At 40.4% G+C, this 27,999-nt stretch overlaps 1 protein-coding gene and 1 pseudogene across 1 annotated transcript in view; both read right to left on the bottom strand.

Moving 5' to 3' along the window:
- The window catches only part of CHST9 (carbohydrate sulfotransferase 9), a 273,234-nt gene that overhangs the window by 125,573 nt on the left and 119,662 nt on the right, over positions 1-27,999 (bottom strand). The gene's annotated exons all lie outside the window — the stretch shown is intronic.
- Positions 389-3,690, bottom strand: LOC142428033 (thioredoxin-related transmembrane protein 1 pseudogene; annotated as a pseudogene).

The following is a 27,999-nucleotide window of genomic DNA, read 5'->3' as shown; positions in this document are numbered from 1 at the left end:
AACTTTTATCAAATGAGAAATTATTTTCCCCAAAGTAATTCCATTAGTACCTCTTCTTAAATACTTCAACAATGCAATACTTGGAAAATGTAAATTCTCACCTCAGACTTATGACAAGTTATCAGTAAACAAAACCCCACATTTCACTGTTTGACACCACATTTTTAGAAGATCAAGAAATTGTTTAAAGTGAACTTTAAACCATCATGCTGGTCATAGACTATATTTCAAACACTGTACCCAGTACTACTTTTACTTTCTGAAGGTACATTGCTCAATCCAATGACAATCTATTCTGTATCCTGCAGTATAAAGTCAAGTTACAGTTTGCTCCAAACTAAAAGAGATGGTCATCGTTGTCAAAATGATATTAAAATATTTCTAAAAATCAACTCTGATTTCTCCGCAGCTGGCAGGGGCCTGCGGGACGATGTCTCGTGGCGTTCTGTGGAGAGTTCTTGTTTGCGCCTTCTTTACTTTCGCCTTCCTCTTCTGAAGCATCTTCCTCTGGTTCTTGTTTTTCCTCCACTTTTTTCAAAGGTTGAGAAGATTCTGGTGATAATTTTTGAAGGGTATGGTTGTGGTCTGCGCCTTTTGGAAAGGCAAAGGCAATCTGCCACAAATAATCCTGCAAAGTCTTAAGAGCAGTCCTGAAAACAGAGTTTCTAAAGCAAAACCTGTATATGAGTCCCACACCAGTCAGCCAAGATGTTCCACAACATAGTTACGGCAAATAGTGATCCGTATAGACAGCTGGAACAGTGCTCATCAGAGTAGATCCAGGACCAAACTATGAGGAAAGAGGTTCAATCCTCTTCTATTCTTTTTCACTGACAAAGTTTATGAAGTCTTTCTTAAGCTCTTGAGCCTGGCAACACCTAAATTCACCAAATTTACAATGGTACATCGTTCACTCAGTTCTGGCTCCTCTGTAACACCAACTTTTGCAGCATTCACCTGAAGATCTTGCCCCCATTCAGCAAAACATTCCCATTCGGGTTGACGATTTTGACAAGCAGGACACCATGGACACTGTGTCATCACGCTTCTTCCAGCAACTCTCTCCAGCTTTCGTCTGTGATGATGCGCATGTCGCTCCGCTGCCTGTGGTCTCAGGGAGCTCCGTGAAGCAGTATCACCAGGATTGCCAGGCAACCAGCAAGACTTCTAGAAGATGTCACTTCAGCCTTTTGTCCACCCAGCAGCCCGCTATCGCCTAATGGTACGTTTTCTTAATTTTCATGTTGTTGAGTTCTAACTTCATACTGGTATGATCACAGAAGAAGCTTGTATGATTTTAATCTTTTAAATTTGTTGGGATTTGTTTTGTGTCCTGACATATGGTCTATTCCAGGAAATGATTCAGGGGCACTGGAGAAAAATGTGTATGTCCTGACATTAGTGAATATTCTCTATTTGGTTTATGGTACTAGTGAAGTTCTTGATGTTGTTTGTGACCTTCTTATATGGTCTCTCTCTATCATTAAAAGGGCATGCTGAGGTCCCCTACTATTATCCAGGAGTTGCCTGTGAGTATTTGTTTCATGTGTTTTGGTGCCCTGTTGTTTGGTGCATATATGTATTTATAGTTATATGTCATCTTGCTGGATCAACCTTTTCATTGTTATGGATTTTCCTTCATCTGATAACAGATTTTGATTTAAAGTCTATCATGTCTGATAGCAGAATGGTCACCTCTGCTCTTTTTTTGTTTAGTGCTTAAGTGACCTATTTTTGCTCTCTTTTATTGTCAGTCTGTTTAAGTTCTTATTTCTAGGTCCATTACTTTTAACTAACAAAAGGATGGATATGTTTTAACCATTCTGTCAATTTCTGCCTTTTGCCTGGGGTCTTTGATTGTGTACCCTTAAGTTTATTACTGAAAATAAGATGTCTAACTCATTAGATTTCTCTTTACTGTTTCATATATTCTTTGTATTTTGTTTGGTTTCTACTTGGTTGCTTTTTGGGTGACAAGTCTTTTTATTATCTTTCTTTAGAATGTGTTTTCTTAGTGATTTCTTAGTGGTTACCACATATATTTTACTACAAAAATTTCCATTGCAATAATGTTTAACCAAAAGCTCAACATAATAAACCTATTCTTGATACGTTCTTCCCTTCCTCATATCTGTTGGCATGTTGCCATTAACATCAATATACAACCTACATCCAAAAGTTTATTTTGTTCTTAGTATCTTGGTGTTGTATTGTTGAAGGGACTACATTACTGAGTTTATTCCCTCAAAATATTATATATGTTGTCTTTAACTATATGTTACAGTTCTAGGGCTTCCTTTAACTCCTTCCTTCTTCTCTTCCCCCTTCCCTTCATTTCTTTGTTGTTGTTTTTTTAATCATTTTATTGGGGGCTGGTACAACTCTTATCATAATCCATACATATATCCATTGTGTCAAGCACCTTTGTACATTTGTTGCCATCATCATTCTCAAAACATTTGCTTTCACTAACACACCCAAGGGGAGGGTATTGTTTATATCTCCACAGGGAAAGTGGGACCAGACTTCAACCCAGTGCCGCAAGGTGTGAGTGCAACATTCCAGCGTGGAGTAGGGAACCAGTGGAGAGGTCTGGGAGGCTGGCCCCAGCACCAAAAATTAAGTGGATTCCTTCCCCTCCCCCAAGAAGAATTTGTTCCAAAGGACGACATTGACTCTGCAGCTCCGGGAGATGGACATATCTGATCAGAGCACACGGGAGCAGATGAAGGGGGAGGAGGAGAGAGTGGAGCACAGCCTGGCCCACCAGGCCGTGAGGATGATGTTCCTGAGTAGAGCAGCCAGTCCACAGAGAGAACAACATGGCTGGCCCCACCATGAGACATGATGCCCCTCAGTGACCAAGGACGATACAGGGGACAGCACCGGAGTCACAGTGTGGGAATTGCACCTGACCTGATCCCACCACACCGAGGCAAATCACTGGGGGAGTACAGCGTAACAGCAAGGGAATGGGGTGGCAAGGTCCCCAGGGAATGCTGAAAGTGGACTTTGGGGCCAGGGCGTGGTGCCCCAACAGACTGGAAAACACTCCTAAGGGCCAACAAACGATCCCCGAACCAACTACAAGCCTTTCTTTCTTGATGTGTTTTGTTTTTTTTGTCAGTGGTTTGTTGCTGTTGTTTGGTTGTCTGGTTGTATACTGTTGCTTTGTTTTCCTCTGTCTTGTTTTCGTGCATGTTATTGTCTCCACAGGTCTGTCTGAATAGAACAGGCTGGATGAAGTATCAATGCTGGGTGGACTGCCATAGTTATTTGGTGACTCAGGTGGTCTTCCACAATGCATTGCAGCCAGAGCTGAACCTTTCCAAACGACATACTTGCAGCTTTTATTTGTGCGCAGCAAGGACTGTCTTCCAGCTCCTAATAAAGTTTGTACTCCAGGAACACTTTGAGGAATTTCTTGTTCAAGAAGAGGCCCAAGTCGATGACATATTTGCAGCAAGTGATCAGGTGCTAAGTGTCTATGATACTTCACCAGATTCTGGTAGGTCCGGGGATGCTCCTTCCTGGTCCAGTCGGTGCGCCGGGCAGCAGCTCCTTCTCGGCCACCTCGCGGATCAGCACCTGAGCCGCCTGCTGACAGGGTCCATCTTCCAGGAACCGAGCGATGAGGAAGAAGTAGAGCTCTGATCGCAGCTCCCAGAGGCCTTTCCTCTCACAAGACATGTTTATGGGTCACTTCAGGGCCGCTGGCGGTGCGCCCCGCCGCCGAAGGGGAGCGGGGATGGTGCCGCCGCCCGCCCTACAGCTGTCACTGTGTCTTCCCCCTTCATTTCTTTACCATGTATAGATATGGGTATTTATGTAATGCATTTGAATTTCCAAGCACTACTTGAAAAATTGACTTGGCTTGGTGGTGACTCCTGTTTGTTTTAGAATGTATTTATTGAGTTTTTGAGTGATAATTTGCAGGATAAATAATTGGTTAGCAATAAGTTTCATTCAGTATTTTATATATGTCACTTCATTGGCTTCTGGTTTCTAAGTTTTTTAGGAGAAATTGCACTATTTTCTTTTTAAATTCATTGGGATTTAGTACATATCACATCATTCCATATTTCAATCGCAGCATGTAGAATTGTCTAATTGCTATCAGTTTCTAACCAGACGTTTGTTATGTCATGCATTTTTTCTTTCACAATTCTTCAAGAATTTTGGGGGAGTTGATTATTGGTGCAGAGTTGATCTTTTAGTTTCTCTTTGCATCTCTTCTGATTGAGGTTCATCTAGCTTCCTGTATTGGCAGGCTTGGTTTTCTGTTTGGTTCAGGACAAAACTTCCTCTTTTTTGCGCTTTGCATGTGATTGGTCTTTCTTCTCTTGTGATTTTCTGTTTTGCCCTTTTTGATTGAATTTGGGTAATTTTGTTATCTTGATTTGAAATTATATATATATATATATATTCTGTTGTTTTTGTGTGGAATGTTTTCTTATTGGGAGATATTCTGGTGGCACAGAAGTTAAAACCCATGGCTGCCATATAGAGGCTGAGGCCCACACCCACCATCTGCTCTATGGGCATCTGTCTGTCACCATAAAGACTTACAGCCTTGGGAATCCAGTGGAGCAGCATCACTCAGCCCCACAAGGTCTCTAAAGGCTTGCTGTATTCCCATGAGGACCCTAGATAGAGGACACTCTGTGTTTGGCCCCCCACCCCCCACCCCAAGTGCTGGTCCAGGAGTTCTGCGTGCTCATCTTTGGAATTCAGTATACATGTGCAGGGGTTTGCTGGTCACAGATGCTGATGTCATAATTGAATTCAGCTTTCCCATGGTCAAGATGAGGTTCTCTATGTCTTTCCCTCATAGGTGCCCTGGCACAGGTTCAGTTGCTGTGCTATTCTGTGATGTCCCCATCAGTCTAAAGTATTTCCCGAGCCCTGCTGCCCTTGCAGTGCATCCTGGTCCTGATGCCCCTCTGCCTCAGGTCTTAGCATGATTCAAGGACACACTGCAGCAATATGGTCTTCCCTTTCTCCTCTCCCAATTGCATGGTCCATGATCCCCCACACCCACTTTGTGCCACATCTTCAGATTGGCTTCCTGTTTGTATCTCCTCTTTTGAGGTTTAATTAGCTTCACCCCAAAATGCCTCCAATGAGTAAGTGTCCCTGAAGTTAGTCAGTAGATTCTCTCCCAGGTCTGTGCTCTCCCACTGCTCCTCTCCCTCACTTCTGCACTCACCTCAACTTTGCAATCCCTCAGCTACCGGTCAGAGTTCTGAGATCTGTCTGTACTTGCTTTCATTCACTGTTTGTTTGCCATCTTGACATACTCCTCTCCTCAAATTCAGTTTTTGTATTTCAGAAGAGAGGGAAAACCTTTTTTTTCCTTTGCTGTTCTTTGTGCTAGAGCAGAACTAAAACTCAAGCAGAAAAGGAAGTTGGATATAGACTGAGTTGTGAGCCAAGGGTAAGAATGGAAAGGATTATATCCGCTACAGATATTTTCCCAATTCTTCTAGCCAGATTTAATGGCATATTCTCTGTGTTCTCAAAGCACATTGTAAGCAGAACACATCATTTATCACATGAAAAAATGATCTGCTTTCATCTCTGTCTCCATTGATTGGTTGCCACCACAATGGAGATGAGAGGAACATTTTATTTATCTCTATATATCTTGAAGTAATACACATGGCTTCAGGCTAAGTACTCCTTGGAAAATGAATAAAAAAAGAATAAATACATGAATTATATTTTAGTTACTGTTCCGGATTTTCAACATACTCCACGACAAGAAGGGCATGGTCTGATTTAGAGATTATTTTTCCTCTATCAAACTTTACATATTATCCTAAGAATATATCTTGCCAGCTTCGTGAAAAATATGGAGTTTAAATGAAAAGTAAAAGCAAACAGCTGCTGTGTAGAATCATGAAAGATACTTGTAAAGGAAATAATAGAGTGTTCTTTTCTTTAAAACAGTAAACAAACTACTGTCATATATAGGTGACCAATGTTTACAGGTAAACATCAGGCATATAAAATTGATATTTATATATTCTTAATAATAGGAATTAATCTCAAATCACATAATAATAAACTTCTCTAAATTGCTATAAGAGCATTTGGGAGGTGAGGAGGAGAAGGGAGAAGGCAGCTTGAATTACAGAAGTCAGAATTTATAGAAAACAGTACAGTTTTATTGCTTTCAACACTATGATTTGCCAATAAAATCTATCCAAGGAGACATCTATTTAATGACATGGATCTTTGTTTTATAGCGAATCATTTTGCCTAAAGACTACTGTGTATGCCAAAGCCATGAAAATAATGTATTTTTTAAAAATAGGTTACAGGTGTTCCTCTATTTTGCGTGGCAATCTACTCCTTGAAGAAAATTCAAAGGTAAATTTCATTTTAGTGATAGTCATTAATTGTGTATTACTACAATATTTGAATTCATACGGTTTTACTTTTTTCTTAGAGGAAACAATTTTTAAAAATCAAGAATGTGATCCAATGAACAAAGTAAGTGTTACATATTTAAGAATTGAAAATAGATAAATATAACCTTTTATAAATAAGACAAACATTGATTTTCCATAAGCTAGATGCACGTGATATCTATCTGCAAAGCCTTTGTAAATACCTTGAGGGCAAAGATCAGGGTTTGCTTGCTTCTGCTCCAACCTTGGACTTTGTACACCTCAACTCTGTCATCTGTGTTGTCGTTTTGGAGGACAGTAATGTTCTTAAGAAGAGGTATTTATAAGTGACACACTACGAGGTTGTTTTGCCTCTCTCTCATCACCACGATAGTTAGAATTTACTTACTGATTCTGGTGCAGGCTGCAAATAATTTAATGGCTCCCAGTCAGGGAGGAACAAAAGGAAATTCATGCATTACCATCACATTCAGAGACTTTCCAAAAACACTCTGCACAAAAGAGACTCCAAGCCCCTGAGAGCAAAGACAATGATCGGGCTGGGGAGTCTTGAAATAGAATATACTGTGTCCTGTATGCCGGGCTAGCGAGGAGAGAAATTTGATGACCCTCACTAGGAAACTGGCATTTCCTTCAAACTGTGCCATAGAAGAGGACATCTTTGCGGTCATTCTTCATTGGAGATGGAGAAGGACACTGGGAGGTTGGGTGACTTGTAACACGAAAATGTTCACCACAGAGAAGAAAATCTCCCTGGAAACTTTGCTATTCCTTTGCAGATTTGAAAACGATATACCGTCATAGATTTCTGTATTAATGTAAAATTGAGTGGTTGTGATACATATCTTTGAATAAAATTGATACTTGGGGCCTGAGAGTTTGGCCCCCATACCAGCTACATGGACAACTGCTCCTCCCCGCAGAAGAACTTACTTTAGAGGATGGCACTGAAGCTGCGGCTCCAGGAGAGGGACATGTCTGATCAGAGCACATGGGAGCAAATGAAGGGGGAGGAAGGGAGAGTGGAGAACATTCTGGCCCACCAGGTCTGGAGGATGATATCCCTGCTCTGAACAGCCAATGCACAGAGTGGACCATATGTCCTGTCCCACTATGAGGCACGATGCACCCCTCACTGACCCATGGCCCTATGGGGGACAACACTGGAGACTCAGTGTTGGGATTGGTCTGGTCTGACACTGCGACACCAAGGCAAAACACTAAAGACGTGAGGCAGAGCAAAAGGGGGAACAGAGCAGGGAGCTCCTGGGGGAGTACAAAGGACAGACTCTGGGGCCAGAGCGTGGCATCCCATCGGACTTTACTGAAGGGCATTCCCAGAGGTCAAAAACAGACCTTGATCTATTTACAGGTTTTTCTTTCTTTTGTAAGTCTTTAAAACTTTTTCTTTTTGTGTTTTTTTCATTAATTTATTCTTTTATGCGTCATCAGTTTTCTTTTTTGTCATCATCTTTGTGTTCTCTTTTGTTGCTTTGTCTTGCTATGCCTTGTTTCTTTTGGGTGCATATTGTTATCTCTGCAGATCTATCTAGATAAGATAGGCTGGAAGAACCCTCTGGAGGAAAAAACAATGGGACCAATGGGCTTCATGGGGACTTGGGAGATGGGGATGGCGGGGTAAGGAGGTGGTGTTGACCAACCCAGGGACAAGGGAGCAACAAGTGATCCAAAATTAGTGGCAAGGAGGGCGTGATAGGCCTGGCAAGGGCAATGTAACTGAGAGAAATTACTGAAACTCAAATGTAGGCTGAGCATGATAGTGGGACAAGTGGAAAATAAAAGGAAATAGAGGAAAGAACTAGGAGAAAAAGGGTATTTATAGAGGTCTAAATACAGGCATGTACATATATAAATATATTTATATAGGATGGTGGGAAAATAGATCCATGTGCATATATTTATAGGTTTAGTATTAAGGTAGCAGATGGACATTGGACCTCCACTCAAGTACTTACTCAATGCAAGAACACGCTATTCTATTAAATTGGCATTCAGTGATGCACACCTTCCCGACACAATCGCTGAAGACAAAGGTGTGCATAAGCAAACGTGGTGAAGAAAGCGGATGGTGCCTGGCTATCAAAAGATATAGCATCCGGGATCTTAAAGTCTTGAAGATAAACAAGCAGCCATCTAGCTCAGAAGCATCAAAGCCCACATGGAAGTAGCACACCAGCCTGTGTGACCACGAGGTGTCGAAGGGATCAGGTATCAAGCATCAAAGAACAAAAAAACATTTCATTATAAATAAGGGTGAGTGTAGAGTGGACTCCCAAATCTCATCTGTAGGCAACTGGACATCCCCTTACAGAAGGGTTGTGGGGAGGAGACGAGCCAGTCAGGTTTCAGGGTAGCAATGATGAAACATACAACTTTCTTCTACTTCTTAAATGCTTCCTCCTCCACCCCCCCCCCCGCCACTATCATGATCCCAATTCTACCTTAAAAATCTGGCTAGACCAGAGGATGTACATTAGTACAGATAGGAAGCGGAAACATAGGCAATCTAGGACAGATAATCCGTTCAGGACCAGTGGTAAGTGTGGTGGTACCTGGAAGGGGGAGGGAAGGTGGGGTAGAAAGGGGGAACTGATTACAAGGATCTACATATAACCTCCTCCCTGGGGGGATGGACAACAGAAAAGTGGGTGAAGGGAGACATTGGACAGTGTAAGATATGATAAAATAATAATAATTTATAAGCTATCAGGGGTTCGTTAGGGAAGGGGGAGTGGGGAGGGAGGAGGAGAATGAGGAGCTGATATTAAGGGCTCAAGTAGAAAGCAAATGCTTTGAGAATGATGATGGCAACAAATGTACCAATGTGCTTGACACAATGGATGGATGTACGGATTGTGATAAGAATTGTACGAGCCCCAATAAAATGATATAAATATTGATACTTGGGATAGATATGTCATGTGCACCTCCTGAATTTGAATATTCAGTGGCCATCGGAAGGAAACTTTACTTCCAGAAGCTTGGAAGATTAAAAAACTGAATTCTCAGATTTGTTACATCCCATAGATAAATAATTCAGAATGAATAGCAGTTTAAAGAGCCCTGGTGCACTGTGGGCTAGGAAATGGGCTGCCAACCACAAGGTCAGGGGTTCAAACTCACCACCATTCCACAAAAGAGAGGTGATGCTGTCAGCTCTCTTGAAGGTTTATAGTTTTGAAAGTCCTGTATAGAGTTAAAATCGACTCTATGATGGTGGTTTTAATGGTGGTTTATTCTTAGTGAGGAGGTCTCAGAAAGAAAACTTAGGGATTTCCTTGACCCACACATTTTTCCTTTTTATGCTGGAAAGGTCTCTTTATGCCAGATGAAGTCGACCAAAAGGCACATGGCATATTTCTTCTTGTTTACTCATCAATACAGAGAGAGACAGTGTCAGCTCATTGCAAGAACGATTCTAGACCCAGTAAAGATGGCAATTAAATGGCTAATAATATACCTTGGTGGCACTGTGGGTCAGGCAGCAGGCTGTTGATGGCTAGTTTGGTGATCTAAACTCACAAGCCACTCTGCAGGAGAGCGACGAGGCTGTTTGCTCTTATAAAGATTTGCCGTCTCAGAAACCTTGTAGAGTCAGTAGGAATTGGAATAGACTCAGTGGTAGTTTGTTTTCTTTAGATTATGCTGCACAATAGTCCTTATACAGTACACATTGTCCAGGTGCTGCACAATTGCATGTGATATCATATTCGTGTTGTTCGAGGGCCCTGGCTCATATGTAACAGAATAAAACATTGCTTGGTCTATCAGCATGTTCACAATGATTGGTCTGCTTGCATCCATATACAAAACGATGTTGCTTCTGCCATGTTGCTTTTCTTTTTAAACTATCTCATTCAAAGTAAATTGATTAAAAGCAAGAGCACATACTTAAGAATGGTAAAGCTGAAGAGATGGTAGAATTGATTCTCTGTCTTGCTAGCCTGCTGCATTTAAATAACTTACTGTTCATGTGACTCATACATGGTTTTCCTAGCTCTAATAGACAGAAATGCTATTTTAAGTCATTTTATTGGGAGCTTTTAAAGATATTATAACAATCTATAATTCAATTAAATCAAGCTTAGTTGTACAGTTGCCATCATCGTTTTCAAAACATTTTCTTTCTTCTTGAATTCTTTGATATTAGCTCCCCTTGATCCCCTCCCTCTCTTTCTTACCACCCCAGAAACCCTTATTTTTTTTGCCATCTCATACCCCATCCAATGTTCACCTACAATTCTGTTACTCATTCCCCTCAAGTGGGGTTATATAGTCATTATTGCTATCAGCCCCCACCCCACCCCCTCTCTTCCTGTACCACCAGGGAACTGTTACTCCCATTACTGTTTTTTGAAGGGTTTATCTATCTTGGATTTCATGTACCAAACCATCTTAATTATACAAATGAACATACGCAGGTCTAACAAGATCAATGTGGTAAAACTAAGACCATAATAGTAAGGGGAGGAAATATTAAAGAACTAGAGGATAATTTTGTGTTTTATCCACACTACACTGCATCCTGGATTTATCTTCCCTTCTATGTGTAACCCCTCTGTGAGAGACCATCCAGTTATCTTACAGGTGGATTTGGGGTCTCCACTTTGTCTATGATTCTTCGTGTCAATTTCATTGTGTGTTTTCGAACCTTTGATACCTATTCCTGTCGACACCCCATGATCACACAGGGTAGTTTCTCCTTCCATGTGGGCTTTGTTCCTTTCCTGCTGGATGTCCACTTGTTTAACTTCAAGCCTTTAAGACCCCAGACACTATATCTTTTAATAGCCGGGCACCATCAGGCTCCTTCATCACATTTGCTTATGTACCCATTTGGAAACAGAAATATACTATCTCTTGCTCTTTTCAGTTAAAATGTGTTTAATTTAGTATTTTTAAATTGAAAAAAAAATTAAAATTTGTTTCTTTTGCACTAAACATACTGGTTTATATCTTTGTTAGTTAGACACTATTTTAACTTTAGGATAATTTAGTGTGTGTGGGGTGTGTGTGTGTGTGTGTGTATCTATCTTTATAGCTATCCTCCCCAGGGCATTTCGAATTTCATTGTTATGAATTTTCTGGTTTAAAGTATCAGAAGCTTTAATTGACTTAGTTATTTCTATATTTTTGATGAGATATTTATGTTTTACATTATTTGTACCTGCCATAATTAATTTATAGGTCTTAGAATACAACTGATTCCCCAAGAGTTACAGCTTGTTATGTAATCTGCCCAACCATGATGTAATTGAAAATCTATCCTTAAGTGTTCACCCATGTTACAATATCATGATTAAGTAATGCTTTCATGATTAAGTGATGAGACTATTGTTTAGAATCCCAAATTTCCATGTGCTCAAAACTGGTTTCATCTAGTGAATTCTCCTTTACTTGGCTGATATTAAATTGTGGAAAAACGTTTATTCAACTTGTCACATGTGATTGTTTCTGCATTTCTTAGAATAGCCCAATTAAAAATTTTATTTAATGTGTGAGGAGTTCTTTCCATCAGGTAATGATTTTAAAGTAGCTAGGTGATAATGCTCAAGTCATTTCCTATAAACTCTAGCCATGATGGGGTCTTTCTCCCACCTGCTTGAGGTCTTTAGTATAAAGGATACACATGCTTGTCCATGTTCAGTTTTCCAAAGGTCTTGAGAACCCAACAGGAGATCACACTCAGGTATCAGGTGCTCTTTCCTGGTCGAGTTGGACTCTCCACACATAAGAGACTGAAACGCATTTGTTCTGGGAACACACATCTCCCACACTGTGCTGTCAACCTGTTCAACAGATGTCTTACTCCTTTTTATAACTTTCACAAACCTGTTTAGTGTCATACATAAATATGTTTCAAATTATACTGAATTTTTCAAAAAACATTTCTTGAAGGATCTGGTTAAAGAAAGTCAATAAAATTTGATTCTGCTTGTTTGGATTGTCTCCTAAAGAAAAATGTTCTTTACCACCTTCCCGAAACAGAATCTATAGTGCTTTAAAGTACACAATAGTATCTTCTTAAGGTCAATATAGACCAACTTGTTTTGCCATATTATCATATATTAAATCATTCTCAGTGCTTTCCTATGGTCACCTGCAAAAATAACTTTAAATGTCAGCAATAAGGTTGGCCTCTCATAGCAGAGATTAATTGAGTTCGGCCAGTATCTACAATTCATAAGAGTTTAAGCCACACATTCAGTACATGTTCTTCTAGTGTGCTCCTAAGATTGATTACAGTATGAAAGGCTTAATTTAATGGCACTGATGAGCTCATGAAACGGGATCTTTCTCCCTTTGTCATATTACTTTATTAAGAGCCATTTTTGTTTCCTGGGCTAATGCAGGCTTAACCTATTGAAATTTGGGAGCAAGCATCATAAACATAGTATAAGTCTTGTACTTTGAGGAAAATTCATTTTTTTCTAAAAAAATTAAGTCAAATCAGTGTTTCACTGGTCCTTATGTGATTTGGAGAACCTCACATAGCATGACTAGCATTCTAGGCCAGGGACAGCTTACATAGTGCAGGGAGAGAGCACACACGAAGCCATCAAGTACCTGGTTTTACAGTAACTACCTGGCTATTTGATAAATTGGGTAAATTGCTTATTATCTATCATTTTTATCTCAGAGAAAATACAACGTTAAGCAAAGGCTGGGTAGCTCCTAATGCCATGTGGCAATTGCTATCAAAATTGAAATAGGATTAAATTTGGTTTGCTAAACTCTGAATCTCAATAACGACACTTTCCCCATAGCCAAACTTTGTAGATAAGCGATTCCTATTACCCGCCCAATTTTCCACGTAGGTACACCGGTGAGTTGGTCTATCATTGTCATTTTTATTTATTCCATCTAAAATGATGCCCATCTAAAATGATATGAACAGAGAATTACTAAATAAGTAATAAAAGTAAGACCTATTGAGTTCTTATGACATACCAGCTACTTTGTTAAGTGCATTATGTGAACCCTATCTAAGTCAATAAGTATCATAAGAATCCCGGGGGAATTTCCCTAGATTTTGCAAGTGGCATACAGCGCCATCTCTCCAGTTTGGGACTTTCACACGTCCTTAATCATCATATATGCTTCCAAATTTCAGTTTCTGTAAAATGAGAACTTACAAAGTATAATCAATTTAGACTTTCTAAAGTCTAACAACATCATCGTTCACACGCAGAAAACTATAGAATTATTTTTATGACTCAATGTGCCTGAGGCTTTCTGAAATACTTTCATAGAAACACCAGTTCTTTTTAAGGTGAGCTTCAAATTTTTCTTAGAAAAAATTGAATTTTCCTCAAAGTTCAAGACTATATACTCTTTATGATGCTGGCTCCCAAAGTTTAATAGGCTAAGCCTGCACTAGTCCAGGAAACAAAAATGACAGAATAAAGTAAAATGACAAAGGGAGAAAGGTCCCATTTCAAGAGCTCATCAGTGCTAATGAAGGGCATCAAAAGTTTTGTGAAAACATGGAAGTAGAAGCCAATGGACATTTTCCTTGGACCATTTGAAGTTGCCTTTTATGCCCTGACTTTATGTAATTTGTAATTGAATAAAATAATTACATGAACAAGTACAACTGGTGCTGCAGGTTGGGAATAAACACAATTCATTCTTGGGTTACACATCCCTGCACAGATGGTGTCTGAAGTCTTTGTGTGGCTTTTTGGGTAGCTGGTTACATGGAGGGTATGGAAAGGGTCCCGTAATCAGGTAAACCATTTAAGCGGACACCAGTTAAAAGAATGTCTATTGTATTTGACACCTGAACAGTGTATGCATACTTTCATATGATGAAAATAGAATCGCAAATGAATGGAAGGAGAACGAGGAAGAGATCAGGTATCCTGTCCAGAGAAGAAACTAGAACTAGGAATTAACCAAGGCCAGAGAGGATGGTGGCAGGCTTCTGCATTCCAGAAAGGAGGCTTTGAGACAGCTAAAGAGTACAGACGCTAGAAGATACAAAATTATGAGAGGATTTTAATAATTTATGAAAACAAACCAAAAAAACCGGTGAGGTATGGTTGACTCTTTCTCATGGGTGCATCACAATAGAACTGCATCCCACAGAGGTTTAGTGGTTTACCTTGGAAGTAGATATGAACTTACTAATTCACTGCCCTTGAATTGATGCCAACTCAAAGGGACCGTATAGGAGAAGGTAGAACTACCCCCTATGAGTTTCTGAGACTGTGTCTGGTTATGGGAGAAGAAAGCCTCATCTTTCTCTCACAGAGCAGATGGTGGTTTCAATTTTCTGACCTTACAGATAGATTGCAGCCCAATGCATAGCCCCTCTGCTACCCAGGTAATTCTTCCGAGGGGCCTCTGTGTGGCATTGAATGGTTTGATATTGTTGACTGCTCCCCTTCAGGGCCCTGTGATTGGGACTCCCTTATGCTAACTCAGGTGTTACTTGAACTTTGGACACACCAGTGCAAAACCAAAAAGTGTTTCAGCAAACAAACTTGGCCAATTGATACTACTTTCAGAATGGATGTTTGCAACCTGTAAATGGAAGCCATCCCAGACATAAATAAAGGCCGTTCTCTGTGACAAATGATAAACTACACATAAGAACCATCGGACCATGATCCTATGGGAACGGGCGCAAGCTTAGTGGAAATCTCGGAAGACAAAGAGCCATTAAAACGAAGTCCCTGAATCTTGCCATCCCCTCCCTTCTAATCCTCAGGGTTTCCAGGCTCTGTTTTGACCAAGTCATTCTTTGGGTAAGATGATCTCAACACCAGTTTTGAAGAACTTTCTAGCCTCCTAGAAGAGAGAATTTTATAGGCGCAATTTTAAAATGCTTCTGTGTGATTGTTATATTTTTTCTACTAAGTATGAATGATCTGGCTTATGTTAAATGCTTTCTCTTAGTTTCTTTCCTTGGGCAAGTTTGATGTTATTTATTTCCCAAAGAAAATTAGAAAGGTATTAAGATTTCCATGACTTTATGAAGAATTTGTAAAAAGATGAGGGTCTCAATTGGCTATGCTTTCAATAAAACTTTATTAAATTGCTCAAAATGTTTGTACGTGAACATCACTTCTACGCATTGTCCAATCATTTTAACAATTTGTCAATCATCTGGCTGTCTATGTGGCGGAGCTTTAAAGGTCTTCATATAAAAGAATATCCTAACCTCGACATCATTTTGACAGGGAACGATAAACATGGAGATAATGACTTGATTAGTATGAGTACAGAGGTAAGGATCTTAAGCATAAATTTCTGACTTCATGTTCTCAGACTTGCAAAATTAGGTAAGTAAAAGGAAATACAAATTAAGAACAGAGAAAACAGGTCAAGTTCCAATACCAGCGTGCGCGCGTGTGTGTTAAAGGCTCCCTTTTAAGGCAGTCTGAGTAAAACCATGCTTTTGCCCATGCACACTTACTCCAGACTCCTGGCCCAGTGCCCTGTCGTACTCCTGCGCTTTAGAGCATGTTTATATGCAAACTGTTACAAATCAGGTCATGCCCAATGAGAGACAGTGTGAGCTGGGAGACAGCATTTCACACGGAAGCAGCTTTGACAAGAGTTATAACTCGGAAGCTGTCTGATTGGAAGCTGTGTAACTCAGATTTTCGGCCTCCTAATTACTTTATCCTGAGGAACCCTAGTGGTGCAGAGGTTAGGTCTTCGGCTGTTATCTGGAAGGACAGCAGTTCAATTCTTCCTTCCCTTTGTGAGAAAAACAGAAAAGGCTGGCTACTTCTGTAAAGATTACAGCCTTCTCTCCTAGAAGGTAGAGATGAGTCAGGATCTAGGTAGATGGTAATGGGTTTGGTTGGGTTTGGAATTCTCTCATCAATAAAATGTCTTAAAAGTCTACTTCAGCTTTGTGACTGCAAGAAAACAAAAAGAAGAAAACCCAAAGGAGTCCCAACTGTTATTCAATCACCAGGTTCCTCTTTGTCTGTTGAGTCTGCTTCCACCCCAACACTCTGAACCCTGGTGGCAGGAGACAGTCTTTACTTGTTCACATGTGACCCTGCTCTAATCTGGCCACTCTTTATCCCTGGGATTTTCCATTCTTTCACCCTCACCTATATTGGATTCAGTATCAGTTCTACACTTTTGGCATTGACCTTCCCCTTTCCAGCTTCCACAGAGCTATTTTATTGTTGGATGGAATGCAAATGATCTGGAAAGAACAGATTATCTTTCCCCTTAACCATCTGTGCCTCTGAACTTACATATTTCTCTATGATACACTCTTTCTACCATTGAGACTGGCAAATTTGATATTTTCCATGCTTCTCCCACCCCCATTGTAGAAAGTCATCTTTTTTTAAAACATTTTATTAGGGACTCATACAACTTATCACAATCCATACATGTAAATACATCAACTGTATAAAGCACATCTGTACATTCTTTGCCCTCATCCTTTTCAAAGCATTTGCTCTCCACTTAAGCCCTTTGCATCAGGTCCTCTTTTTCCCCCTCCCTCCCTGCGACCCCCTCCCTCATGAGCCCTTGATAATTTATAAATTATTATTTTGTCATTTCTTGCCCTGTCCGACGTCTCCCTTCACCCCCTTTTCTGTTGTCCGTCCCCCAGGGAGGAGGTCACATGTAGATCCTTGTAATCGGTTCTCTCTTTCCAACCCACTCACCCTCTACCCTCCCAGTATCGCCCCTCACACCCCTGGTCCTGAGGTATCATCTGCCCTGGATTCCCTGTGCCTCCAACTCCTATCAGCACCAGTGTACAACCTCTGCTCTATGCAGACTTGCAAGGTAGAATTCAGATCATGATGGGGGGAAGAGGGGAGGAAGCATTTAGGAACTGGAAGAAAGCTGTATTTTTTATCAGTGCTACATCACACCCTGACTGAAAAGTCATCTTTTGGGTCTTTCTTTATACACTTGTATACATTGTGTGTGTGTGTGTGTGTGTGTGTGTGTGTTTCCCCCCAACTCCCAACCATTTAACCATTTCAGCCAAGGACCTCAGCACACACAAAGCTTAGACTACTGAATGTTCTGTTCTCCAAACTGATTGCATTCTCCATCCTAATCTTCATGCATCACATGAATTGGTTAAAAATTGCCAAACGCATGTTACTCCCTCCTCAACTATCTTCATTTTCTTTGGATTGTTACAAGATTCAGTCTAACTATATTCCACACTCACTAAAACATAACCACTCCTAGCTCCTGGAACTCAGGGCAAATCTCTAGAACTCAGGACAAATCCTAGCTCCTGGAACTCTGGGTAAATCTCTGGACGAAGTATCACAGAGTTCCATATCCAGCCCTCTTCCTTTTCTTTGAAAAGCTCCCAATCTTTCTTTTAAGTTGGTGGCTTCCAAGTTGGTGGCTTCATCTCTCCATGTTCAGAGTGACCGTGCTCTGAGCTCCTGGTATAGTAGGAGCACATCAAGGAGTTGGTCAACAAAACAGAGCTAACAGCATGTCTGCCCATAGCCCGTTACACAAGTTAACGCCTCATTTCTTCTTAGCCCTATGAAGTAAGTAGCACCACTATCACTTCAGACATCCAGGGGTACACAACCTTCCTCTTGATCTTTCTTACACTATATTAGAAGTTCTGCATACTTCACAGAGCAAAAGATGGAAAATATACTAAAAATTCTTTATCCATTTCCACATTTCAGAATATGGCTCTGGTCGTGGGAATAAAGAGAATCTTTGCATGTTCTAGCCTCTTTCTTACTTCCACTCCCGCTCATCCAGTGCCGGCTAGTTTGAGGACACTATTTGCCAGAACACAATCCTTGGAATTTGGTGTTCGTGCTTCATCCTGGATGCTGAGAGACAGAGGCAAGTGGGTAGAACAATATCAAAATTAATGTAAAGATTGCTAAGTTGTACTGTGAATGTTCTAGGAGTCAGGAACTAAGCCAAGGTTTTACAGGTGTAATAACTGTATTTGGTAATACACTTGATCCTTCAAGTTTACATATAAGGTGAATGAGTTGAAAGAGGTTAAGGAACTAGCCTGAGGTTGTATGAAAGCCCAGCGGCTAGGACTCCAGTCCTGGTAGAATCTACCTGAACTCTTAACCTTTAAAACAGACTCCTTTGAGCAACAGACATGGCTACAAGACATACAGAGGGCACCTGCAAAATCAATTTCATTTCCTATGGAAAGTTCCCCATACATAATATCGGTCTGCGACAAGAATGCTTCCAATATCATCAGGGACGTTACCTGAAAGCAGTTGTGTGACCTTTAACAGCTCACCTCTCAAGGCCTTATTCAATTCATTTGTAAAATGAAAAATTAGCACCAAATAACCTCCAGCATTTCTCCCAGACACGGAATTTCTATCAGTCATCCTACAGATGCAGACGCCGGCAGATTTGGGGTTAGAGAACTGGGCTTATTTAAGAGCACAGCAGCCCTCAGGTAGCACACTCATGGTGGTTCCATTGCATTTAGTCCTTCAGGGTTCCCTCCTGTCATCCTCAAGAGTCTGGAAGACAATATGGCTGCCTAAATATCTGGAGCCTAAATTTTCTGAAAAAATGACACAACCTGTACACTACTCACTATGCCCAAGTGTACTGAGAAGCAGTCTTCATTTCTGAATTCTTTATTTTTCTGTTTGGCGGAGGTAGGTTTTCCTAGGGAGGGATACAAGAGTCTGTACCTGATAACATACGACAGGAAGTCCTTAGGCAATATAAAAGACATCAGCTCCTAACTGGATCTTTAAGGCCCATGCGTAGGTAAGTTGGGACAAGTAGGTCGACTGATTTAGATTTTGTAGTATATAACAGGAGCTGTAGGGGCAGTGGTTAAGCACTGGACTGCTAACCTCGAGGTTGATGCTTCGAATCCACGACGTGTTCTGCAGGCACATGGAGGGTGGTCTCCACCCAATCTTGAGACCTCTATGGAGCTCCTGTCCACCATCCTGGAAGGTCACTGTGAGTCATGATGGGCTTGCTGGCAGTGAGTTTGAGTTGGGTTCAATGATATAAAAGCTGCACATGAAATAAGTTACGGGAGTTGTAATGAAGAATTTGGTAGTGCTTCAAAGGGAGGGTGGATTTATCTAGCATTAAAGGGCAAGGATGAATTTTCCATCAGTCAGTTGTTTATAACTTGCTGTCCACCGATCCAGAAGGGCATTTGCAGGGCCCCCTCACTTCTCTGTATGAGTGGGGTTTGCTTTCCTGACCGATGCACTCCATACCAGGCTTGCTTTTCGTTGGACATAAAGTCCTTGGGGCCTCTTTGAGCTACTTCTTTCTGGGGGACTTCACCTACTGGTTTCCATGATGACTATGTTTGTACTTCTGATTCTTAGTTGTCTCCCAGTTGGCTCCTATGTGCAATGGAAGGAAACAGTGGCACTTGTGTGCCATTCTCATGCACCTTCCCATGTTTGGTTCACTGGCGGATCTACTGTGTCAACACACCCATTAGGCTTCCACCTTTTCCTGACAAGCCTGATGTCCTTTTCTCCAGGGGCTGATCAGTCTTTCCTGTTGACTTGCTCAAAGTACTTCGATGAAGTCTCACCATCCTCCCTTCGAAGGAACATCTGCTCCTGTTTCTGTCAACACCGATCTGTTCAATCTTCTGACAATCCATTCCATATTTAGAATAATCCACCAGTACCATAACTCAAAAGCAGCCATTCTTCTTTGGTCTTCATTGTCCAGCTTCTGAATGTATATGCAACCCCCCCACCAAAAAAGAGATAAAAATCAAAACAAAAACAAAAATACAACAAACAGTCCCCAAATCAAACTGTGATTGAGTCAATGCTGAATCACAGTGAGCCTATAAGAGAGGCCTAAATGGCAGGGCAATAGACTCACCTTGAACCTACAGGGCTGACTGTGAATTCTGAGACTTTACCAGAGTAGAAAGGCCCCTCTTTCTCCTAAGGAGAAGCTGGTGGTTTCTAATTGTGGACCTGGTGGACCTGAGCCCAGTGCATCACCATTCCACCACCAGGCTTCTCAAATGCAAATGCAGGCACTGAAAATCCCTGGCTTGGGTCCTGGCACCTTCCTAGTGGAATCTTTGCTTTTTAACACAGTATCGGGCCTTTTGCAGCAGATTAGTCAACTGCAAGGAATCCTTTGAATTCTAGATTGCTGCTCCCATGGGTGTTGAAGGTAGGTCCAAGTAAGATGTAATTCTTAACAATCTAGCTCTGTTCTCACTTTATACTGCTGGTGTTTACTGAGCCATTTGTGAAGATTAGGCTTTCTTTCTACTGAAATGTAATCCATATTCAAGGCTGTACCTTTTGATGTTCATCAGTAACTACTTAAAGTCCTCTTCACTTAAAAAAATCATTTTATCGGGGGCTCGTACAACTCTTATCCCAATCCATACATCCATCCATTGCGTCAAGCACATTTGTACATTTGTTACCATCATCATTCTCAAAACATTTGCTTTCTACTTGAGCCCTTGTTATCAGCTCCTCATTTCCCCCTCCCCCTACCTTTCCTTCCTCCCTCCTGAACCCTTGATAATTTATAAACTATTACTATTTTTTTCATGTCTTACACTGTTCAATGTCTCCCTTCACCCACTTTTCTGCTGTCTGTACCACAGGGAGGGGTTATATGTAGATCATTGTGATTGGTTCCCCCTTTCCCCCCCACCTTCTGCTTACTCTTCTGGTATCACTGACCTCGTTATTGGTCCTTAGGGGCTTATCTGTCCTGGATTCCCTGTGTTTCCAGCTCCTATCTGTACCAGTGTACATCCTCTGGTCTAGCCAGATTTGTAAGGTAAATTGGGATCATGATAGTGGGGTGGTGTGGAGGGGGGCATTGAAGAACTACAGGAAAATTGTGTTTCATTGGTGCTATATTGCACTTTGACTGACTTGTCTCCTCCCTGTTATCTTTCTGTGAGGGGATGTTCAGTTGCCTACAGATGGGCTTTGGGTCTCTACTCTGCACTTTCCCTCATTCACAATGATATGATATTTTGTTCTTTGATGCCTGATAGCTAGATGCCAAAGGGCATTTATAGAGGTCTAAATACAGCCAAGTGCATAGGTAAATATATTTATGTATGATGGGGAAATAGATCTATGTGCATATATTTATAGGTTTAGTATTAAGGTAGCCGATGCACATTGGGCCTCTACTCAAGTACTCCATCAAGGCAAGAACACTTTATTCTATTAAACTGGCATTCCATGATGCTCACCCTTCCGACATGATTGCTGAAGAAAAAGCGGGTACATGAGCAATGTGGTGAAGAAAGCTGCTGGTGCCAGGCTATCAAAAGACATAGCGTCTGGGGTCTTAACGGCTTGAAGGTAAACAAGTGGCCATCTAGCTGAGAAGCAACAAAGTCCACATGGAAGAAGCACACCAGCTTGTGTGATCGCTTCACTTTTAACAAGGTTATGTCATTTGACTATTATAGATAGTTCATGAGTCTTCCCCCAGTCTTCATATAGTTCAACATCTCAGATTATTTGTTCAACACATAGATTGAGTCAGTATGAGGAAAGGACACAACCCTGGACCCATTTTTTCCTGATTTCACGCCATGCAGTATGCCCCGTGCTGTTCAAACAGCTGCTGTTTGGTTTAGGTACCGGTTGCACAGGTGCGTAATGAATGCTCTGGAATTCCCTTATTTTTGTGTTTGTTTTGTCATTCACATCGAAAGACTTAAGTACTTAATGACACCATGAAAGCAATGTTTTAAGTTCTCTATTGCAGAACACTTCAATCAATTTTTTCTTGTTTTTGTTGGCAATATACAAGTAGCACATACACCAACTCCACCCATTTCTACATGTACTTTTCAGTGACGTTGATTACGTTCCTCAAGTTATTCAATCCTCAGATCGCATTTTCCATTTCGGAATTCTTCCTCCCTCATTAAGATAAACTCACTTTCTCCCTCTAAAGTTACTATCCTTTTTTTTTCTTTCAAACCATTTTATTAGGACCTAATCAAGACACCATACCATTCCATAGTTCAATCATATCAGTATTGCGCAACCGATACCACGATCAGTTTTGAAACTTGTACTCCTTGATATTAGCTCCCCAACACACCACACCACTCCCCCACCACAGGAACTCTTATTCTGGTTATTTATTCATCCATCTTTGGTTTCAATAGTTGAGATCCTGGAATTCTCATTATTATCCACAATTTGTTAGGATGCATACATTCAAATACCCTTGTTACCCATGGGATTGTTAGTGGCTAATTCCTTTGAAGGGGACAGACTTGTCCTTAGCAGTCTATTCTTAGTTTGGAAGTCCTGCTGAAATCTGTCCACTTTAGTTGACCTTGCTGGCCATTGAAATAAAGCTTCTAGCATCCAGCAATACACAAGCCACCACCATATGGCAAAGTAAAAGACAAGTGGTAGCCACAGGGTTCGACAGACCATAGGTAAAACCTTGCCTCCGTGCTCAATCTGCTTTAGCATGCTCCATCTCACTGCCTTCCTTTCTTCTTCCTTTAACCCACCCAAGGATCCCAGGTGTGTGTGCTGGGGTGCGCTTGGGCAAGTGTTGAATTGCTCACTCTAAGGCTGGAAGTTCAAACTTATCAGCCACTCCATAAGAGAAAGATGCTATCTGTCCCCATGAAGAGTGATAGCTTCAACCACATTACACAGAGTCACCTTAACTCAGAATCAACGCGACCACAGTGGTTAAATCCAGCCAGTTTTCCTTTATTAGGACTTCTGTGCGTGCCATGCCTTCTTTCTCAGCTCTGCCCACAGCCAGTTCTTTTGCAGCATTAGGAATTTAGTGCAAAGGTTGACTTATTGCTCGAGCTAAAGTGGGTGGCTCATCTTGCCAGTATTTAATTTAATTTATTTATATAGATGAATAACAACCAACTGAAAATGCTAGGAAGAAAAAAAGGAAAGAAAGAAAGAAAAAGCTAATGTAGCAGGTTACTAATAATTAGAAATACCAGCTAAAGAATTTAAAGTAAAAATACCATATATTTATATCTGTGTGAAGAATTCAAGGCATATGTATATATTTCATAACCATGTAACAGTATATGATAAAACATATATAGTCAACATAGTATATTATATAGTCAATATATTATATTGACTATAGGCATTGGGGGATCCCAGTTGGTGAAAGTGGCAAAGAATTAGCATCAGATCATCTTACAGGTCCTAGATGTCAAAGTAGGAATCCTACTTTATAGGTAAGTACTCACCGCTGAAGAGGGCCATTTTTATTTCTTTTTTTCTCTCTAATTCAAGAAGAAAAAAGATAGACAGCAAAAATGCTATCCCTTTTCTCTCTTCCACTTACCTAAAAATCTGGAAGACACACGTGATTTCCCAACCCAATAATTATTTCTGGACACTAGAGCAGAACCTTCATACCACAGCTTAGAGTCACATGATAGGGTTTCTACAGAAGGAGAAGCAAAGGTACACGCGAGGCCTTCGCTGTTGGAAAGAGATCTGAACTGAGTCTCGTCTCAAGCCTCCCCATGCCAGCCCTTCAGAGATGGGTCTATATTTCAGGTCACATTCGTTCTGAATCTTTACATAGGTCTTTTATCAAAGAATATTGATTACAACAGTGATTTAGAGTACTAAAATACAATGCATTATACTGCTTATACAAGTTCTGAAGTCAAAAGATTAAAATAAAAATTAATTGTCTCTTAGAATTAATGTGCACATTTCTATCAGGAAATAGGAACCGAATGCTTAATCTTATCTGCTGTCTTATATGCAAATGTTTAGATTGCATCTTGAACAAAAATCATTCTTATTATCTCATTAGTAACAAGGTTAAATTTGATCATTTATTACTGGAAAGAATATGATGTCTAGATTCCACTGTATTAAAGATCCTATTGTGCTGTCATGAATGGCAATGGGTAGTCATTGGAGAGAAATTATAAAAATTACAAGCTAACAAGAAGCACCTTGTTTTGGCGATTTCTACCATTGATCTCTACAAATTAATTAAATGCAAGAAATAATGAAATCCATCTTTCAGGTTATTTAGTTATTATTTGTTTTAATTTTATAATCTGTTAAGGTTTAATGATTGTCAATTTTCAAAATAGTCAAACAATAAAATGTTGCTACAAAGCATATATGATAAGTGCTTCTTGATAGGTTCTGTGAAATTCAAATATTGCACCTCTAATTAGAATATTCCTAGTACTTCAATGTGAAATTCAGAGCTAAATCAGATGTGTTAAAAAGTTGTTACTTTAAAATGTGTACTGCGAGGTTAAAATATTCAATTTTTTTATTTTCTTATGTGGAGAAGGAAAATGACTATTTTCCCTCCTTTTCTAGAAAAAACACTAGAAAGGTTAATGAAATTCTGGAAATGATTTTGTAAATTACCTTTAAGTATATTCTGTGTTCAAAAATAACCTGTTTTTACATAGAGCAGACACAAGAAGACCATGCTAATTATCTGATATATTTAACAAAAATATCCTGATAACTAATAGTCATAACTCTGTGTTGGACATTTTATCCAAACTACTATCATTACTTTAATGTTGTCATTTAATTAAAGTATTTTTAAAAAACACATTAACCATTGTTCCATACACAATTTTGAATGTCAGACAAAAATATTATTTTGCTTTTTAAAAAAAATCTACTTAATAACAAAGAATCTGTAAACAGGTTGACAGGGATACTTCAGAATGCTCTAGCTTGACATTTTACAAACGCCCTTCTCATTTCCAGGGAGTCAACACCCAGCTGTCTGTCTGGCACACAGGTCTCCTCCTGCCCAGGGCTAAGAAGAAGGCCCGGCTCCAGGCAAACACTGGAAAGGCACATAGATGTGTGTGAGGCTCTTTGTAAAATAAAAAAGGAGAAACATCTTTGAAGCAGAAAAGTTGTCACCTAGATCCTCTTGTTTTCTAAAATGGAAAGGCTCCTATATGAATGATGAACGAGTTACGCAGAAATGCTCTTGATTGCAATTCAAAGAAGTGCAGCAAACAGTTGTGAGAGAGGTGAGAGAGAAATGCTAAAGCTTCCCACAGTCTCTGTGGCCCAGCCCTGCCAATTCCTTCTGAGTGGAGACTCCCGTTTTCAATAACATATACGCATATAGGAGAGGAATTCGAATGCAGGTAATATTCTATGCTTGAATTTACCTAAAAAATACCAGTAACTGAATACAGCCAATAACAAGTGCAATAAAGGCCAAATGATCAAAGGAAAAAGTGATTTTTGTTCCCCGTCTTTAATGTTGCAGTGACAATGAAAACGTAATATTCATTGTCTCTTCTGGAAAATCACCCATTCCAGAGCGGTCAAGACTCAAAAATCAACTTGGATTTGTAGGCAAAATGAAAAATACCATTCCAATGGCATTTCCCCTAAACATTCAAATCAAATAAACATTTTTTTTAATGTTTTAGATTTCATTCACCTCAAATAAGATTTTGGTGGTTTGCCCCTGACTCCTTGCAGTGAATAACAAACATTCTATTTATCACTAGTTCTTCGATTATGAAGGAAGGGAGAGAGAGAGGAGGAGAGAATGGAAGGAGGAGAGATGGAAGGAAGGAAGGAGGGAAGGAAGGAAGGAAGAAGGAAGGAAGGAGGGAAGGAGGGAAGGAAGGAAGGAAGAAGGAAGGAAGGAGGGAAGGAGGGAAGGAAGGAAGGAAGGAAGAAGGAAGGAAGGAGGGAAGGAGGGAAGGAAGGGAGGGAGGGAGACAGGGAGACAGGGAGGAATTACTCATCTTTCGCATTGATTTTGGATGCAGAGATTTCCATGCAGACTTAATCAGGATGTTGATTTTGCTTGCCTGTTTTTATAGATAAGAAGAGCTTCTGACTCTGTGGTTGCCTCTTTAATTGCTCCCTCTCAGGTGATTGTCCTCTCCCCTCATGTGCGCTCTTGCTCTTTCTCTTAGTCCTGTCTTTTGCAACAAGGTCCCTGGGTGGTGCCACAGTTTAATGCACTTGGCTGCTAACCAAAAAGTGAGCGGTTTGAATCCTCTTAGTGGACTGTCAAGAAAGACCTACACTAGAGATCTTCATTGGGAAAATACTTATATACTCGTGTATAAGCCGAGTTTTTCAGCACAAAAAATGTGCTGAAAAACTGGGGTTCGGCTTATATGCGGGTCAGTGGTACCCCAGCAAGGACAGCGTCTATGATGACCTCACACCAGCTGAAGCTCTGCACTGGGATACGGATGATGATGAGGAATCCAGTTTTGAAGGATTTTAACTCTTTACATTTTAGCTTGGTTACTGATTGAGCTCAGGGAATAGTACTCTTAAGGTATCATTGTTGATACTTTATTGTTTTTGTTGAACCTATTTTATACTTACTGTGCTGGTTTACTAATGTTAAATGACTTGTCCTTTTAATTAATGTTTTCTATTTAAAATAAATATTTAAATATATTACCCCACTGATGTCTCCATTTTTAGTAATTTCATTTTCATTTGTTTTGATTATTGAAACTCACCAATAGCTTCTGCATTTTCCACCCTAGACTTATACTTGAGTCAGTCAGTTTTTCTGGTTTCCCAGGTAATAATTCAGTACCTTGGCTTATACTCGGGTCGGCTTATATTTGAGTATATGCGGTATGTCATCAATCCTATAAAATACAGTTTGACTCTGACACCTATGGGATGGACATGAATTAGAATTGGCTTGGTGGTAACCACCTTCACAAATCCTCCACTATTCTTGTAACACTTAATCTTGACTCTTATATTTTTGTTTCCACTCGACGCTCTTTTTCCTGGTCAGTCAGAACCTAAGGCACACATTTTGCAGTGACCCTTCCCATTCTCAAATTTTCCATTGGAATCGAGCTCCAAGATAGTCCAGATAACTTCCCCATCTCTCCAGTGGTCCATCGTCTGTCTTTGAACACAAGTACACCAATTTTGTTGACGGTTTTATCTGTTAGGGAAGTTGATGGACATCCAGAAAAAGGTGTATCATCAATCAACATTTCACCTTTTGTGAAATAAGAAAACCACTCATACACTTGAGTTTCCCCCATAATGCTGTCCTTGTAAGCTGTGTTCAACATCACAAGAATTTCTGCGGCATTTTTCCTGAGCAGGAAACAAAAATTTCACAGCACCACGCTATTCTCTTAAATCAGCCATCACATAAAACAAGGTTGGAGCGAAACTGTTTCATAAAAAATACACTGTGACCAGAGATCACCTTTCCAGGTGATGCCGCTGGGTTCACTAACTCGGGAGTGCGTAGCTCGATGCTCGCCTAATGGGAAAAATGCATACTATAAAAGCTCTAGCCTTTTTTCTATTTTTTGGGGGGGTGGGGTACCTCCTTGTATGAAAGTAGACACTGTGGAGAAGCCACTCCCCTGAACTTTTTCTTCCTGCTGACCCAGATCCTCCCTGCATCTGGTTTCTTAGGACCTAAGCCAGCAGCCTAACACATGGCCCACAGCCCCTAGAAGCTCTCAGTGGCTTTCCATCTTGTCTGGTGATCCCGGGAGTCATTAGAGTCTAATATCTGACCTGTGGATCAGTCTTTATTTCCACCAGCCAAAATCTTCCTGCTTTGTCGTTCTGCCTCCTGGATC

Source organism: Tenrec ecaudatus, chromosome 15 (assembly GCF_050624435.1).
Source record: "Tenrec ecaudatus isolate mTenEca1 chromosome 15, mTenEca1.hap1, whole genome shotgun sequence".
Lineage (NCBI taxonomy): Eukaryota > Metazoa > Chordata > Mammalia > Afrosoricida > Tenrecidae > Tenrec > Tenrec ecaudatus.
The sequence above is the reverse complement of the archived record's forward strand: the minus strand, read 5'-3'. Positions and strand labels throughout refer to the sequence as shown.